Source organism: Macrobrachium nipponense, chromosome 42 (assembly GCF_015104395.2).
Source record: "Macrobrachium nipponense isolate FS-2020 chromosome 42, ASM1510439v2, whole genome shotgun sequence".
In the NCBI taxonomy this organism is placed as follows: Eukaryota; Metazoa; Arthropoda; class Malacostraca; order Decapoda; family Palaemonidae; genus Macrobrachium; species Macrobrachium nipponense.
In genome coordinates this window covers 26,983,946-27,001,529 of record NC_061103.1, presented here as the reverse complement: position 1 = coordinate 27,001,529, position 17,584 = coordinate 26,983,946, and positions in this window count along the sequence as shown.

Genomic DNA, 17,584 nt, shown 5'->3' with positions numbered 1-17,584 from the left:
CAGTATCAGATATGTATATAACAACATGTATTACTTTCCATCCAGTATAAAATATGCATATCAAAATCTTTTACCTGAATATGTTTTAGACATGAAATTATTACGTGGAAACCAGTATGTGTATGATAATAAGATATCTTCTTCCCAGCTTGTTCCCATTTTTATGTGAGGTCGCCGTTTCGGATGAGCCGTTTCCATCTATTTCTATCCTGCGCTTCTGCCTCATCAATTCCCTTCTCATGTAAGTCTCCTCTCACACAGTCCTTCCATCTCTTTCTTGGTCTCCCTCTTCTTCTTCTTCCTTGCACCTCCACCCCCATAGTATGTCTCCCAGCGTGGTCCTCATCTCTCCTCAACAGGTGTCCAATTCAGTCGATTCATAGTTGACTAGAGAGGGATGAAATGCTTGACATAACAGGAATGTTGTCCAAGGATTGGACGCATTTTAATATTTGATTGTATCAGTACATATTAATCCAGTATTCTTATAACCACGTGTCAATGTATCCCAGTGTCGGGAAGTTCAAGGTTGTTAAAATTCTCCCAACATTCTTCAACGAAGCTATATTGCAAAATTTGAGCACCCTCCTCTGATGATTTTGGATATTATCAATGTATTCAACTTCCTCCGTCAATTTTTCATCCCATCAACTTCATCCCACCTTGCATTAATTTTGTAGGTCCTCCCTTTTCAAGTATGTTGTTATGTGACCAGTCTATGAATAGGACCCGTCTCGTTAATTCCATATATTCTTTATTTATATTCTGCTCATTCCCGTTGCATATGTAGACATTGAATACATCATACTATTCATTATTATGTATCTTATCAGAATGCATCAAACCATTCATTATCATGTATCTCATCATTTATCTTGACTTATAATGAGATTCCTTTGAGTGTGGTCCCCGTCACCCGGGAACGTAGGGAAATTGAAATCTTCAGAAAGAACTGATTCTACTATTGACGGACCTGCCCCAATTCCTTATACTTGTGGAGGATAAGGGCGTGAGCTTTCTTTTTATGTTGTCCTTCTGCATGGCATCAAATACTTTGAAACTTTCGGTTTTTGTATTTTTCCGGACCTAGTTGTCCATCGATGTTCTGCTATGATACTTGCCCAGTCACTGACTGCCATTACAAAATCACAGATTGTAAAATGAAGTACTTCCATGTTAATTTTTGTGGTATCAGTTTTCCTGTTTCAGCAATATAATAATTACGACCAAGTTCTTTGATCTTAACTCCAATTTTTTTTTTTTCAATTCTTAATATTACTTAATCGTTTGTTTCAATTTAACTGAATATATATATAATATATATATATATATATATATATATATATATATATATATATATACACACTATCCACATGTGAAAAATAAGAGACAGGGTTGTAGGTCCTGACCGGTTTCGGCTTTATTTTCAAGCCATTGACAAAGGACTGATACATAGTATCAGAATTCACAAGTATATATACTACAGAGACAATACTGACGAACATACACACAACCGTTGAGACTGCAGATCCCCCACAGGCAGGTTTCAAGGTAGGAGTGGCTTTCAAGGGATACTATCGCTTAGGGTACCGACCGTAGGAGACAACAAGTCTACACCTGACAGATGTCAGGGAGGCGGGGTTGAACATCTCATTACCACTACTGCCCCCTTTACTGTGTTTACAAGTATAATACTCCTATTTCCATATATCTCTACAGCCTATCTTAAAATTTAAACAGTTTACAAATTTCTTTTGATATTAAAGGATCAAGTTTATACATTCCTTGACTGATGTTCATATTGTTGCTGTAACTTTCTTTTATAAAACTAGATTCAATGATATTCCTTTCCAATGCATTATTAGAACATACCAGCTTTTTTTGCCCCTTCCCAGTTAATAGCATGATTGTTCTCACTAGCATGTACAAATATACCGCTATTTCTCTGTGCATATCTCACACATTGTTTATGTTGTTCTATTCTTTTTTCCAGTGCTTTCCCCGTTTGACCAATGTAAAAGTTGTCACAAGACTTACACGGAGTTTTGTATACACATCCTTTAGCATTGTCGGGGGTTCTTAATAAGTACCTGTTTCATTGTTTTATTGTTTTTAAAAACTACATTAACACCAAATTTCTTCAGGAGATGTGGGATATCTTTCATATTATTATTATAAGGTAGTAACAAGCAAATTTTTGTTGTTGTAAGGTTCTTTTTGGTTTTGATACATAGGTCTTTTTCTGGCCGCGTTCTAATGCTTGTTTAGTACAACTATCGGATATTCTTCAGTTTCTTTCCTGTATTCCGTATCTTATCTATCTCCTCATCTATATATTCAGGGCTACATACCCGTAGTGCTCTTATAAACATAGATGCAAACACTGATCTTTTAACCTTATTGTTTTGTCCAGAATAGAAATGTACATAGGAAGAAATATTGGTAGGTTTTCTGTCAACACTATAGTTTAACCCACTACTATTTCTCCGTATGAGGACATCCAAAAAGGGCATTCATCTTTTTCCATTTCCATAGTAAATTTAATTGATGGTACTAATTGATTTAACCTGGCAAAAAAGTTATTTACATCTTCGTTCCCTGGCCATACACAAATTATGTCGTCAACATATTTAAACCAAGGTACATTGCGTGGAATTATATTATTTAAAATTTTCTTTTAAAAAATTCCATATATAAAATTACTTAGCACTGGGACAGAGGGTTTCCCATTGCCATACCATTTTGGGAGTGGAATTTCCATTGAATTCAAAATTACAGTCTTAACCCATAATTTTATCAGTTCAATTAAGGTGCTTATAGAAACTCCAGTAAATCATCAATAGGCACTTTTGTGAATAGAGATACTACATCAAAGCTCACAAGATTCGATTCACTATTAACTTGTACACTATTTAGTTTATCTATCAAGTCCACATTATTCTTATTATTGGCATTAGAGATGTTGAACCTACGCAAATGGGTTAAGGATATCCACTAAATATTTCGCTAATTTATAAGATGCGGAACCCATTGAGCTGATAATTGGTCTGGGCAGGAAGTTTGTTTCATGGGCTTTTATCGTACCATACATATACGGTAGCGATGGAGAGGTCACACATACCTTATTTATAAGGCTTTGATTACCTTTAACAGATTTTCCCTTTTTTATTGAAACCACTATTCACACTTTCTATCGGGTTCATTATTTAATTCTTTATAAGTGCTATTATCACCCAAAAGGCTTTCCATTTTTTCATGTATTCATTTTTGTTTAAAATTACTAGGGCACTGATTTATCTGCTTTTGTCATGTGTATATCTTTATCTTTTTTCAGTTCATTGATGGCATTCATAAATCTTTTGGGTACGTTTGTGGTGTCTGACTTTTTCATACTTCCATAAATCACTCCCTTAATTATGTTGACCTCTTCACTAGTTAAATCACTATATTTTTCCAATCCTTTAGTAATTTCTACACTATTTATAACTTCCAGTTGATACAGCAAAATTTAAACCATAGCCTAAAGCACTGGTTACATTACTATCCAGATGCCTGCTTGATAAATTGACGACACATTCATGATTGGTGTTGGTAGTCCAGGGGCTTCTTTCGATTAGGAGTTTCATTTTGTTGTCATGTTTACGTTTAAGCTTCTGATACACTTTCTTCCTCATATTCATATAACAGTATTCCCGCAGAGAATCTTTCCAATCCGATGGTATTGAAGCTTCAAAATGACGTCTTATTCTCTGCAGGAATATTGTTATATGAATATGAGGAAGAAAGTGTATCAGAAGCTTAAACGTAAACATGACAACAAATGAAACTATTAATCGAAAAGAACCCCTGGACGACCATCGCCATCATGAATGTGTCGTCAATTTATCAAGCAGGCATCTGGATAGTAATGTAACCAGTGCTTTAGGCTATGGTTTAAATTTTGCTGTATCAACTGGAATGTATAAACTTGATCCTTTAATATCAAAAGAAATTTGTAAACTGTTTAAATTTTAAGGTAGGCTGTAGAGATATATGGAAATAGGATTATTATATTTGTAAACACAGGGGGCAGTAGTGGTAATGAGATGTTCAACCCCGCCTCCCTGACACCTGTCAGGTGTCGGTACCCTAAGCAGTAGTATCGCTTGAGAATTTATTGTAAATTTTAGCCAAATGATTTTTGAAGCCACTCCGTCCTTGACACCTGCCTGTGGGTGGATCTGCAGTCTCAAAACGGTTCTGTGTATGTTCGTCAGTACTGTCTCTGTAGTATATATGCTTGTGAATTCTAATACTATGTATCAGTCCTTTGTCAATGGATTGAAAATAAAGCCGAAGCCGGTCAGGACCTACACCCTGTCTCTTATTTTTCACCTGTGGATATGTGTGATAAACGAATCACGTGCTAAAGTGATTATAATTATATATATATATATATATATATATATATATATATATATATATATATATATATATATATATATATATTTCAGTTAAATTGAAACAAACGATTAAGTAATATAAGAATTAGAATTACTATATATATATATATATATATATATATATATATATATATATATATATATATATATATGCACATCCATACATACGGAGAGAGAGAGAGAGAGAGAGAGAGAGAGGAGTTCTCCTATTCATTGGGTATCGTACGAGTTAATAAGTAGTTTTCGCAATCATTACTTATGAATGGTACTAACTATTAGTAGCATATGAAGTTTCCAATTAGCTCAGTTAAGCTGTGAGGTTAATTATGAGGGCCTCCCCTAATTACTCTTGAATCCTGAATGGATTAGTTATTGACGTCTAGTTTTTGATCATCGATTAATGAATGGTATTCATAGTCATACGTAGCTTCAATATAATGTTTCGTTTGAGAACTTTTTTTTTTATATAACTTCCTGTAAAAGATTTATCCAGTTACGAAATTTTGTTATTTCATCATCTTGATTAGCGCTACCATAAAGGGCAATGATAACTGAAAGATGAATTGCATTTGCGGTAATCAAATTCGATTAAACGAGACCTACGACCTGAGTTCAAAATTAGTGTGTTTTAACTTCCGACATAATTATTCCACTTGATTAAAGGTCCCTAGAGCGCCCACGCAGAAACATACCCTTAGAAGCGGGGCAGCTTCCATAGATGAAAGGAAGGACTTTATCAAGGATTTTTGCTTTGGCTTTTGCCTGCCGATTCATTTCCCTTTCAGCTAATTAGTCTTGTAGCTGGACTGAATGTTTCCCTGAGATTAATTGAACTGGGGGGGAGGCAATTGCAGGTTAGGGAGAAGTGATGTCTGCTAGGATTTATTCATTTGATCCAATTTCTCTCTTGTTTATTTCATTTCAGGTGATATTTAAATTCATCAGATTAGTGTTCGATGTTTGTAGTAGTTTTCTTTTATTATTTTCGCTGTAATTAGAATCTTGTGCTGAATTAAATATCATAGTTATACTTCTCATACGCCTGTTATGTATTTCGCGTTCTTTTACTTCCACAAATCTTCACTCATCTCCACATTCCTGTCTTATGGTTCTCACCCAAGTAAATCTTGGTCCTCCATCAGTTCCGGTGCCAAAAGGAGATCTGGGACCACGCGGTGTACTACTCTCCTTGGTGTGATAAAAAAAAATAATCCATTCAAGAAAAAGAATAAAATTACAATTCATTAAGTGAGGAAAAAAGATAGAAGGATGCAGGATAGTTGGCTAAATAAGGTAAATAAGATGTTATAACAATTACAGCCAAATACCAAAGTATGTAAAAGAGAGACCTTGCCTTTGCCAAGTGGAGAGAGAGAGAGAGAGGAGAGAGAGAGAGAGGAGATTGTGTAAATGAGAGATATACACCTAACAAAGGAAAGCTGATGAAATCTCGGGGTCTCCGGTTAGCAACGGCCCGAGTCTGCTACCACTCCTCCCTAGTTATATTTCGCTTGGCCAAACTCTGAGAAGACTTCAGGCAGTATACTTAGATACCTTAGCATGCACTTAAACGAAGGGTGCAGTTGTTTCTTTTATTCAAATGCAGCTTTCAGTTTCCCCTTGTAATGATTATTATGGCATTGATGCAGCCATATAATAAATATCTTAACGTATTGCCACCCCTGTTATTGTAATGAAAAAGCAGTATGCCACTTTCGTATGGAGGAATAAGTGTTGGTTTGGATATGCGTAGCGAAAGAAGTAACCCCTTAATTTTAAGTCAAGATAACTGTAAAAATGGTAGGAGAAATTCTTCATTTTCGGAAAGTAGGCAGTATTTTCTGTACACGAAACCAGTGGTCTACTCCATTTCAGCTTGTCAGGACAAATGAAGCATAACCAACGTAGCTGACGGAAATGATGATGTATTTTCCCAAAACGGTCAACAGTGTACGGAAATTTAGAGCAATTAGTGAAACCGTAAACTACAATGATGTCGTAAGTGTGGACTCACGTGTGGTAATGCAGCTGTGCTATGCTTACCGCTGCTGCATCTTGATTAGTGAAGTAATTGGTGAGAGAGAGAGAGAGAGAGAGAGAGAGAGAGAGAGAGAGAGAGAGAGAGAGAGATGGGGCTTACAAAAATACGATTTGAATGCTAGTTGTCTTTTTAGATTATCTGTAAATGGTGTTGGAGAAATTACTTAAATACTTCTTTCTCAGTAATTTACAGCATAAATGCTGGAATAAAAGACACTTCATAAAACCTTGTCAGCTAAATATAAGAATTCTCTCTCTCTCTCTCTCTCTCTCTCTCTCTCTCTCTCTCTCTTTTCTTCTTCTTTTTTTTTTCATCAAGGGAGCTTCATATTGAAGCGCGCTGTCTGTGCAAACACTACGTCTCATCATCATATCAATTTACATAATTAGGAAGTTCTTTTCACGTTGCTGCAGAAGCATGTATTTTTCTGTATTTTATATCAAAACCTTCAAGTACTTACAATTCAGTCATGCTTTTGTTAAATATAAATATATCATTCACTTAGTATCGCGATAAAAGGTTGTGCTTGCTTTCGTTCATTCGTTTCTATAGTAAACCTTTTGTTATCTGAGATGTGAGGATAGGTTATGTGTTTGTCAAAAATATATAAAAATTTAATAAAATGAGTGGATTGCAAGAAAGTTGCAGTCATTTCTTGAATGTCGTTACTGGCCGTCCATTGATTTTATTTCATGCCTTTTTTCTATATAATTTTTGAAGAACTTTACGACTAATGGAATTTCAGGAGACTTGAACATTTCCAATTCCAAACTTTTGAAATCGAGATTGTGAATTATTCAGATCGACCTTGCACTTGAAGCATGGCACGTCTATAATGATATAAAATCCTAAAAAAATGCATTAATATATCTGCTTCCATCGTTGGATATAGATGTGAAAAAGGCGATTTTTAAAGCAGCAGAATGAGGGGCAGGATACTAATATGATTGTCTATAAGGAAAAGTCTACATTGAAGGTACTCGCATAAGGAGACAATGGTCAACTTTCCTGTGCTTTAGAGAGCCTTGGATAGACGGGGATTGGCCTGTATTAAGTGCCGCACCAACATTTACCAATTACAGTTTTGAAAATGAATAAGGGGTATAATGTAACTTAATATTTGGAAAGCATTACAGAGATAATAAAAAGTTTGAACCCTTTTCAGAATCTTCCCTTTCCTTCCTAAGTTATTTATTATTATTTTTTTTAGTACAGCGAGCTAAAAGCTATTTTCGTCTTGAGGCAGTAGATAATTATAAATTCTTTGAAAAAAAATCGTTCTTTAACGGCGTCTTGTATCCGTTTTGTTTTACTTTTTATAGAATTTTCAAAAACAGGAAAAGGTAATTACGTTTACTTTTTAGAAAGTTTCATGGTTATAATGTTTTTATGAGATATTTTCATGGCATATTTCAAAAACCTTATCCCTTGTAAAATGTAATCTTTTCAAAATGAATATAAATGTAACTATAATCTTTACCGCTTGATAATTACATAACCATACAACCTACTATTTGAAATCTATTGGTGTAAATCCTTTACTGAGATTATGCATAAGAATGTATGTATTGCAGATAATAATGAAATTCCGGAGGCTTAATTTATCCAAGAAATATTGTGAATAAGATACATGTTTTTCTTTTTACTTAACTCTATGCACAACACGGAGAATGTGTGTTTGATGATAAGTTAGAGAGAGAGAGAGAGAGAGAGAGAGAGAGAGAGAGAGAGAGAGAGAGATTTTTTCTATTTACCAAATTCTTTGCACACAAACAAGGAGAATGCGTATGAGGCTGATTTGAGAGAGAGAGAGAGAGAGAGAGAGAGATTCTCGGTTACAAAAAGTATATTATGTAAATATTAGGCAATTAATACTGGTGACATGCTTAGTTCAAACTCAAAAATTTAGCTTAATTACGAAAGCAAACAAAAAGTTTAGCATTCACTGCGTTTAATGAGGAGGAAAATTGTCAGCGTTTACTGTGATTTAATTTATTATTTTTTGGCGCCGTAAATTAAATTTCTCCTTATTCCATTTAGAGAAGGTCAGGATAAATGACGCATGACCCTCCATGACCGACGGGAATGCAAATGAATGTAACTACCGGAAGCTACAATTGTTGGAGGGAAATATGGGGCAATTATGTACGGCATGAAATGCAATGATGTCGTAAGTTTGGGTCTCACTTCTGCCAATGTTTATGTGGTGCTTCTCATTGCATATTGATCATTAGGTAAAGTTTGTGTGTGTGTGTGTGTGTAAGAGAGAGAGAGAGAGAGAGAGAGAGAGAGAGAGAGAGAGAGAGAGAGAGAGAGAGAGGTCGGGATGTCCCCTGAATTGGATGAATGGGGTCGCTCTGTCTAATAGAGAGAGTATTTTGTAAACAGGATACGAGAGAGAAGGTTGTTTTTTTTCCGCTGAAAGTGGCACTACTTTTAATCTAAATGGGAACTTGGATAATCCCAGGGGAAAAGAGAAAGAAATGTTCTCAGTGAGCAAAGATAATAACAGAAAGCGTCAGCGTAATGCAATGCTTTCATTACGTTTATTCATTATCCAACCAAACATTATTATGCTTCATTACCTCTGCGTCTGTCTGTCTGTCTGGTTCTATTGCTTTGTTCGTATATACTTGCGTGAATTACATGTTTCGCTTCATTTCTTCCCAATCCATCAGCTCTCTCTCTCTCTCTCTCTCTCTCTCTCTCTCTCTTCTCTCTCTCTCTCTCTCTCTCGAACAAGTAACATCCTTCTAAAGCTGTAAGGAAAGATAGTCGGCAACTCCCCAGATCTCATTTCTCTGTATTTTCCTAACAAGAATTTTTGGATGGATTTACAAATCCGAAATATCTCTTATGTAATCTCTTTCATTAGAAAAGTTGATAAACAATAATTTATCGATAATTTAAGGATATAAAAGGATTTGTTTAGATGTTTCAAAAGGAAGATTCTCATAGAGTTTCTGCTGCTTAGCTACCTTCAAGTACCTTCCTTACTATTGGGCCCTCAAATGCTTAAAAAAATTCATAAATAATTCTACATCAAATCCTCCTATTCAGTGCGCTGCCATTTGATTTCTGTTTACTGCCATAACCTTACTCTTGATACAGTTCACTTCCAGATTTTCCCGTTACTAATTTATCTAATAGATTCGGTGATTGGAGAGTCGCAGAAAAGGCCAAGTATAACATAAAACCATGGCATGTGGACATTTTTATTTTACTTAATAAAACGATAGAATGAATATACGATACAAATTATATCGTCAGATTTCAAAACTGCAGTCGGGCCACTCAAGTTTGACAATGCAGTTGGTTAATTTTTTTAAACCAGTTTTCTTCACTCGGAATTCATGAATCGTCTTTAATTTTTCAGACTATTGACTGTGTTAGATGTGCCATTTTGTGAGTTAAGTATTTTGAACCCCTAGTCAGTTCTCGCACCCCCCGATTGCTGAAATACAAAAAAAAAAAAAAAACAAAAAAAAAAAAAAAATGCAGTTGATGTGAGGTGAATTAATAACAAAACACTTTTTTTTTATCTTCATTCGTATAGCTTTCAATTTTTTCATGACAAAAATCCACAGTACATATTGATAAGTTTTTTTTTCTTTTCTTTCTTTTGTTTTCAGGAAAATATAACGCGTATATAATAAATATTTTGCACCCTTAGGAAACCGGCCTCACATCCCTGGTTTAAGAACCTCCCTGCATGACCGTGCCTATTCAGTAATTTATGAATTATTTTTTTCGTATTTGTATGCATAACAAATGATAATGGAGTAAATTATTAGAAATAATATAGAATTGAGTAGGAATGAAAAGCTATTTCCAGTTCGGTTAGTTTCTGTAATTTAAGGGAATAAATTAAAGACCATCATCAACAATACCAGCTACGTTGAATAGAACTGGGTCAGTGTGAATCATATAAGCACACTGGCATTGCAGTGGCGGTTTGGATTTTAAAAAGAACTCATTATAAATTCATGTATTCTGATGGAAGTCTCTGTTGCGATGCGGATCATAAAAATAGTCTGGTTGCGTAACAGGTTTCCAGTTGCTTTTGCGTCTCTGCTTTTATCTTAATGTCTGAATATGAAAGGCCTTCTTCTAGAGAAGGTTGGAGGTCTAATATTATGCTGTTAAATGAAAAACTCGATGGGAGTCAGAAAATATTTTATTAGATTATATTTTGTAAAGATATTGCTTTGATTGCGAATAATTCTGTTTTGGCGTAAAGATTATACATTATGTAAAATTCTGACCTAGGGATTACCTGCTTATATTTGTAATAGATGTTGCTATTGATGCAATATTCTGTGGTAAAGATATACATATGTAAAATCTGACCTAGGGTATCCTGCTTATATTTGTAATATATAAAGGATTCAGTTCATTTCAGCTCAGTTCAGTTCAGTTAAAACCTATAGAAAATGCACCATTACACCTGAGAAACCATACCCAACGCCTTTATTCTTTTCTCTGGTTTTCCTCCCTTTTAACGAAATACAATCTCCAGGAAAATAGGTCATCATTGCATCTCGCCTATTTTTCCATGTGGAAATCTGAGGCATTCAATCACAATGTTTGTCATGAAGAAAACATAAAATAAGAATTCCAACACCAATGAAGAAGCCAAGCAAAGAACGAGCCTTTGTTATGATCTCCAAGACACAGGGAGAGAGAAAAGCATCCTCATTGAACGTCCTCAGAAGCTGCGTCCCTTAGAAATGCGTATATGACACAGTGACCTACAAAGGCCTTACGGCGGGTCTCCGAGTTTAGTATGCAAAGTCGTCTGGCATTCAGGCCGGGTATTAAATCCCACAGTAATTTTAAGGATATAAAGACTATGAAAGCGTTTTGCGGGTGCCAGGCCGGTCTTGATTTCTTTCATAGTTTGATAGTTTAGTAGAAATGATGTGCTTATGCTTGTAGAATTCCATGCGTCTCTAACAAAAATTTATATCTCAAATATATTTGGTCTTTATTTTCCGTTTTTTATTTTTTTTTATTTTTTTTTATTTGTGATATTTTTTCAACTTTTTCTTTTGAATAGATTACTGGGTAATATTAACTTTCAGTTGCATGTCCTCATGCAAAGTATTTTATAGCTATACCAGTGGAAGTAATTCCCATGTAACAAATTACATCCATAGGCAGGAAATGTGTTAGTTGTAATTCGTTATTTTCTACAACACTTTTCATCTTCGCAAGTTAATTTTGTTCAAGTTAATCCTTAGATCCCCACCTCCTCATTTCCACCGTCCATTTTCAGGTTTGCCATCTGTTAAAGCGGATAATGATTACTTTTTTTTAAAGATTTTTTTTGGGGAAATTAAGAACTAATAGTCTTTTTTTCGTATGAACCCCGTTGAAAAAAGAAAATTTGCCATTGAAAATAAGGAATTTATTTTATAATTTCTCTTTGATGGGTGAATTATGAACGCTGTGGAATTTTATAACCGGTATTTTATATTGAACGACCGAAAGATTTTGTAAACATTCTTATTGTGAAAGTCTTGTACTTCGCTCGAAATCCCCTCACCTCCTTATTTTAACTATAATATTGATATGTGCTTATAAACAAGTTACAGGTCGTTTGTGTTGTAGGCAAACTGTACCCAAAACTCGCATTTGAGAAGCGATAAAAACCTAACAAAGAATTATAATTACTCTGCATCTCTAGTATTTTTTAATTGTAATTGCAGCATAGAAACGTTGGTTTATTTTTGTAGACTTTTATATATTACGTAAATGGAATATGCTTTGAATCTTAAAAATCACTCATCCCTTTTGGCATCAATCCACAGCGTTCAGTGAGTAAGTCAGAGTATCCAATTCCAGTAGCGTTATTGCCCTCCTGAACCCGACCAAATTGTGAACAAGCACAGGTAATGCACGGAGAATGTGTATTGATTAGAACTGTCAGGTCAGGGCTGTATTGGAAACGTCGAGTTCTCTGTTTGTGATGGAAATCGATTTCTGAAATTGCTTTGGTTGAGATTTACTCGTTAGGCCTGCATTTAAAGTTGTAGCATAGATTACTTTTTTCAAATATCTGTCTATCTGTCTGTGTATGTATGTATGTATGTATTTATCTATATATGTATAATATTCTTCCATTTTTTTGTATGTTTGTTTATATAATTGCGCATAATAATATCGATGCCCCAGTGCTCAAATATATTTGGAATATTCCCTCCAGACGGTGAAGAAGGTGTTTATATGTAGTTTTGAGTACACGAGATTGAAGCAAATATACTTGATATTCTGGTACACGACGTAATCCTCGAAGCCTCTGGCTTTGGCTCAAGTTGTACTAGTGTTAATTGTGAATAAAAACAATAGTATTCTGTTATACTACTATTAGTAGTAGTCTCTGAAACTACAGATGATGAACGATCGTAGGCATGCTTTCATAGATGACAAATTTAGCTTGAAAATATTTTCCGATGTTCTCTATTTGTGAATAGAATGACTGATAAGTGCAGAAGCGTGACCTTTTGATTAAGTGGGTGGAAGTGGTCAGCTAAGATAAAAAAGACTTTACCTGACACCAACGCAGAGCATAGGACGTCGTTGTTAGATTAAATTAATTATCCGCATACCCTTTCAGAGGATGCTTTGATGTAACAGAATAGGTCATTTTCCACACATAAAAAAAAGGATTCCAGGCGTCCACGCTGTGATACACTAAGCTTAATGTTTTGCCAGCAGTATTTTTTTTTTTATACAAACCGCGATAATCTTCAACATAAGTAGTGTCAATTCAAATTTCGTCGCAGTTGTTATGCTTTGATCAGATCACATGACGACTTTCAGTGAACCACCCTAAAGTAGATGAAGTGTATTTTATCTCGTACCTATTCCCATGAAGATTTTACGTCAGCGTTCTGTTACAAATGAATATTTAATAACCACACATGATTTTATATACCTATTGCAAAAATGTCGGTATGTTCAAGTCTTCGTATTATTTTGTGGATGATTTATTCAGGGTATATGTACATTCAGTTTCTTAACCTTCCCTTCCAGGAGAAAGAATTCTTTTAAAGCATTCTTAAATTTTTTTTACTTACTTTATGTTTGGTTCCATCATTTTCTCTTACCTTGCATTTTTGTGCTCTCTCTTCACTCTATCTGTCAAGGCATTTCCAACCAATTGAGACTAGCACAGTAGTACAAGATGTGATGCCATTCAATATTGGACTCTGTTGCGGTATCCTATTTCTCATACTCTGAGTGATGTAGTATGTGATTCACACATTTCTCACATTTTTCTTTGACATGACATATATTGACCATGAAAATACCATACAAATTAGCTCTCTTCATGTCTATGCCATTCTCATTGATTAATGATGAGAATCCATGAAACTTTGTTCATTTGGTGGGGGTGGACGACTCATCCACTTTTAATGTAATAAAACTTACATTCATCACCCCTTAGCTCGCACAGACTTGCCTTGTTTTCCATTCCCATATGTGGTATTAATCTCTTCTCCAAATTCTAGTTGTACAATGATGTTTCCTTTGATCATTTTCAGTTGTTGGACTAGTGTGTCGTATTTTACTTCCTCGTTGGACTACAGTGTGTAGTATTTTACTTCCTCCCATGAGGCCTCACTCTACAATGCACAGAGTGGTTCTGCTTCACCCAGAGGAATGGTCCAATCCTTTTTTCATTACTGATGAATGGGACAAATACCTCTCATTTAGTTCTTGCTGTCATAACTATGCATCCAGTTATCTCGAACTTCTCTTTGACTTTAAACACTAATTTTGAACTAGTGCAACAGAAATTGCTCTATCCCTGGCTGTTATTATCGCTTCCTTATTTGTGTGTTTATATATATATATATATATATATATATATATATATATATATATATATATATATATATAAACATATGCAATGTATGTATGTCTGAATGTATATTAGTCGAACAAAGGTTGTAATTCTTGATTGTAAGTTAACGGTCGCTCGAAAATACTAAAGATTGACACAGCGATAAATGGAAGAAATGAGTGTAATTTTCAGTAGCAACTAATTCATGGAACTCGAAAGACAGTGTTCATGTGTCAGAAAGATTCCTGCAAATAATTTATTCATGCCACAAGGGCTATTGTTTACAATGGTTTACAATGAAAAAGTCATGTGTGTGTACGTTTTCAAATCAAATAAGCGGACAAGGTAGATATTCATACACTTTGCTTTGGGTTAATATATGTTACAATTGAAAGTTCAGTTATCTGCGTATTTCACAATTTTGTTTGATATCCCTTTGAATAAATCCGCAGATTCCTAATTTCATCCTCTATATAATTTAGCTCGTTGAACTTCATGCTTCACATATATATATCACTGTTTATTCAAAAAGTATAAACTCGCGCAACTAAAATGAGCCTTTTGTTATGATTATGAGCGTTGTGATAAAGAATCAGTTTTCTCGTATGAGGAGCTTTTAAAAGAGGTAGCTCTTGTGTAAAAATGGTCTCATCTATTCGGTCTCGATTCGTGAATGCATCGTTCAGTAAAAGTCGGATTGGAGTTATTTTTTATTTTCGACAATTGAGTGATATTTAAATGCGTATTGCAGCAGAAACGAAGTTCCTTATTTTATAACTTATTTTCCCATAGAAATTCTCATAAAAGTCCTTTTCTTGCTGCTATTTTTTTATATATATTTTTTTAGTTTTGCTTACCAGTATTTGAAATAAATTAAAAGCCGTAACTAGATTCATAACAGATATGAATTGAATAACATTTGAATATCATTACTCCATTTCATTAAGGGTTCAGAGAGATCCCACATGAAAAAATATACCTTTATGAGCTGGACGGCTGCTGCATTAAAGGGAAGGAATGCACTTGCAAAGCATTACCTCTCGTTCCTTTATTTAGCCGCCTGATCCATATCCCATTCAGCTAATCAGATAATTAGACTTGTATCTGAACTCTGTATTTTTACGGGTTTATTTAACAGGGCGGTGATTGCTATTTTCAGGTAAAGGAGAAGCGATGGTTGATGGGGTTAATTCATTTGGTTTTGCGCATCGTTGATTATGTTTGCTTTACGAGATTCGGTGGTATGTTATTAGATATTTATTACTGGTTTTCCATATCTGCGTTCTTAGAGTTCATAATTTGTTCCGTTTTGGGGTCAGAGTCCAATGCTCTCCAATTTGTATTTATAAGATTGAATTTTGATGGATATCTGTTTAGTGTTTTCGTATGATGTTGTAACATATAAACAAAGGTTTCGTGTTATTCGAGTAAAGGGCTACTATGGCATGGTCCTTGAACGGATGGTTTGACCTTTTGAGGAAGTATGGATATAATCAGTAATTTGATTGAATTCATGCTATAATTGAATTGTTGGAAGTTATGAGAATATTTTATAATTAAGGATGATAACCTTGCGTTATCAAGGGATGGAATTTCACTGAAAATACTATAGATTAGCTATACCCAGCATCATTGACCCTGGCGTTTGTGACGTATAATTTTTAAATGTGACAGGTCGTCAGTGATGTTTGCCTCGTGTCGATCTGACATTATTACATAGTGGAGAAAATTTAGATTTAATACAGAATTTTTATTGTTTCTCAACTTTGATAAAAAAAGATAACCCTTCTTTCAGTATCATAAATCATATGAAATCGTTCTCCCAATTTATCTTATTGATTGGCATTCTGGAGACTTTTTTGGCATTCTGGAGACTTTTTTTTTTTTTTTTTTTTTTAGTATTCCATCATATTTGGGTTTCTTCCCGGCATCGTCTCTTGAATTCAGCTCTCAAATAAGATCACTTTAAATCTTGTAAACTTGAATGGAAAAATACTAAATAACGTGTTCAAAATCCGGATTTCACGTGTCGTTATTATTCTATTTTTAACGATTAGAGAAGATTATGTTCGAACCTTATGATGCCCACTTTGAGATATCTGAAGAGGTTTTGTGGTATAATCTTGGAATAATTCTGGCAGAGTAATAATGTAGTCGATCCCTCATTTTTGCCAAAATAAGTATCTCCGAGATCGAGCTCTTTGAATCCTATCAAAGTTTTGCTTCATAAAACTAGTGTTTTAATCAATAAGTGGTCGCGGTGAGTTGTTTGATTTAGGATGACGGAAATGCGTGTTACTGAGGAGAAGATGAGGTTATCTATTTATTTTGTGGAAACATTTGAAAGACCTTTTCCAACATAATCTAATATCTTTTTTGTGGCTGCATCCATTCAAAAAGCAGTGAATGCAAATGCACCATGTTGAGTAAAGCACAAGATAAATATAGCATCGACAAGTAAGTAGACACAAAGATTTATTAACCATTTTTTGATACTAGAAATAAATTAAAACACATAAGGAAGTGAATGTGAGAGGAACAGGCTGAAGGGCTATGATAAAGAAAAGAGAGAGAGAGAGAGAGAGAGAGAGAGAGAGAGAGAGAGAGAGAGAGAGATCATTTTTCACTGGGGTGAGTTTTCAAAAGAGCTCTCTACTTCTGCATTATGCTTCATAGCATATGTACCCGCACAACTGTTACGGATCCCTGAGATCTCAGAGACAATGTTACGGTGTCGAAGTATCCTGGAAATGGTCGACACAATGTTACGGCCTCTGAGGGAGGTCCGTTTCAGGTTCGATATGAAATAATAAAATAAAAAAAAAATATATATCAACACAAACAGTTGAAAACTGGGGATATGAATGTAGAAAGAAACACTAACACAACAAAGGTTTATTTACAAGCTTACTAACAAAGGTAAATGCAGAATGGTATCTCCTATTTACATAAAAAGATAGAATATTACACTGCATGAACTGGGGGAACAGTGAGGCAATTCAAATACTTGCGGTCGGTTTAGTGACTCGAAGCAGTGGCTTCATAAAAGGAGATCGGCGAAAGCGGACGTCCTCTTGACTCCGTATTGCAGGAACTAGTCTACTTGAAAGGAAAGAACTACCCAAAACCTCTAGCAGGGCCTTTTCTTCTCTGAAGTGTGTTCGACGTCGAGGTAACACGAGATAATTCGTCCACTCCTGAAGACGACTAGACCAATATCCAACCCACTCTCGAACAACTCTTCTTTTG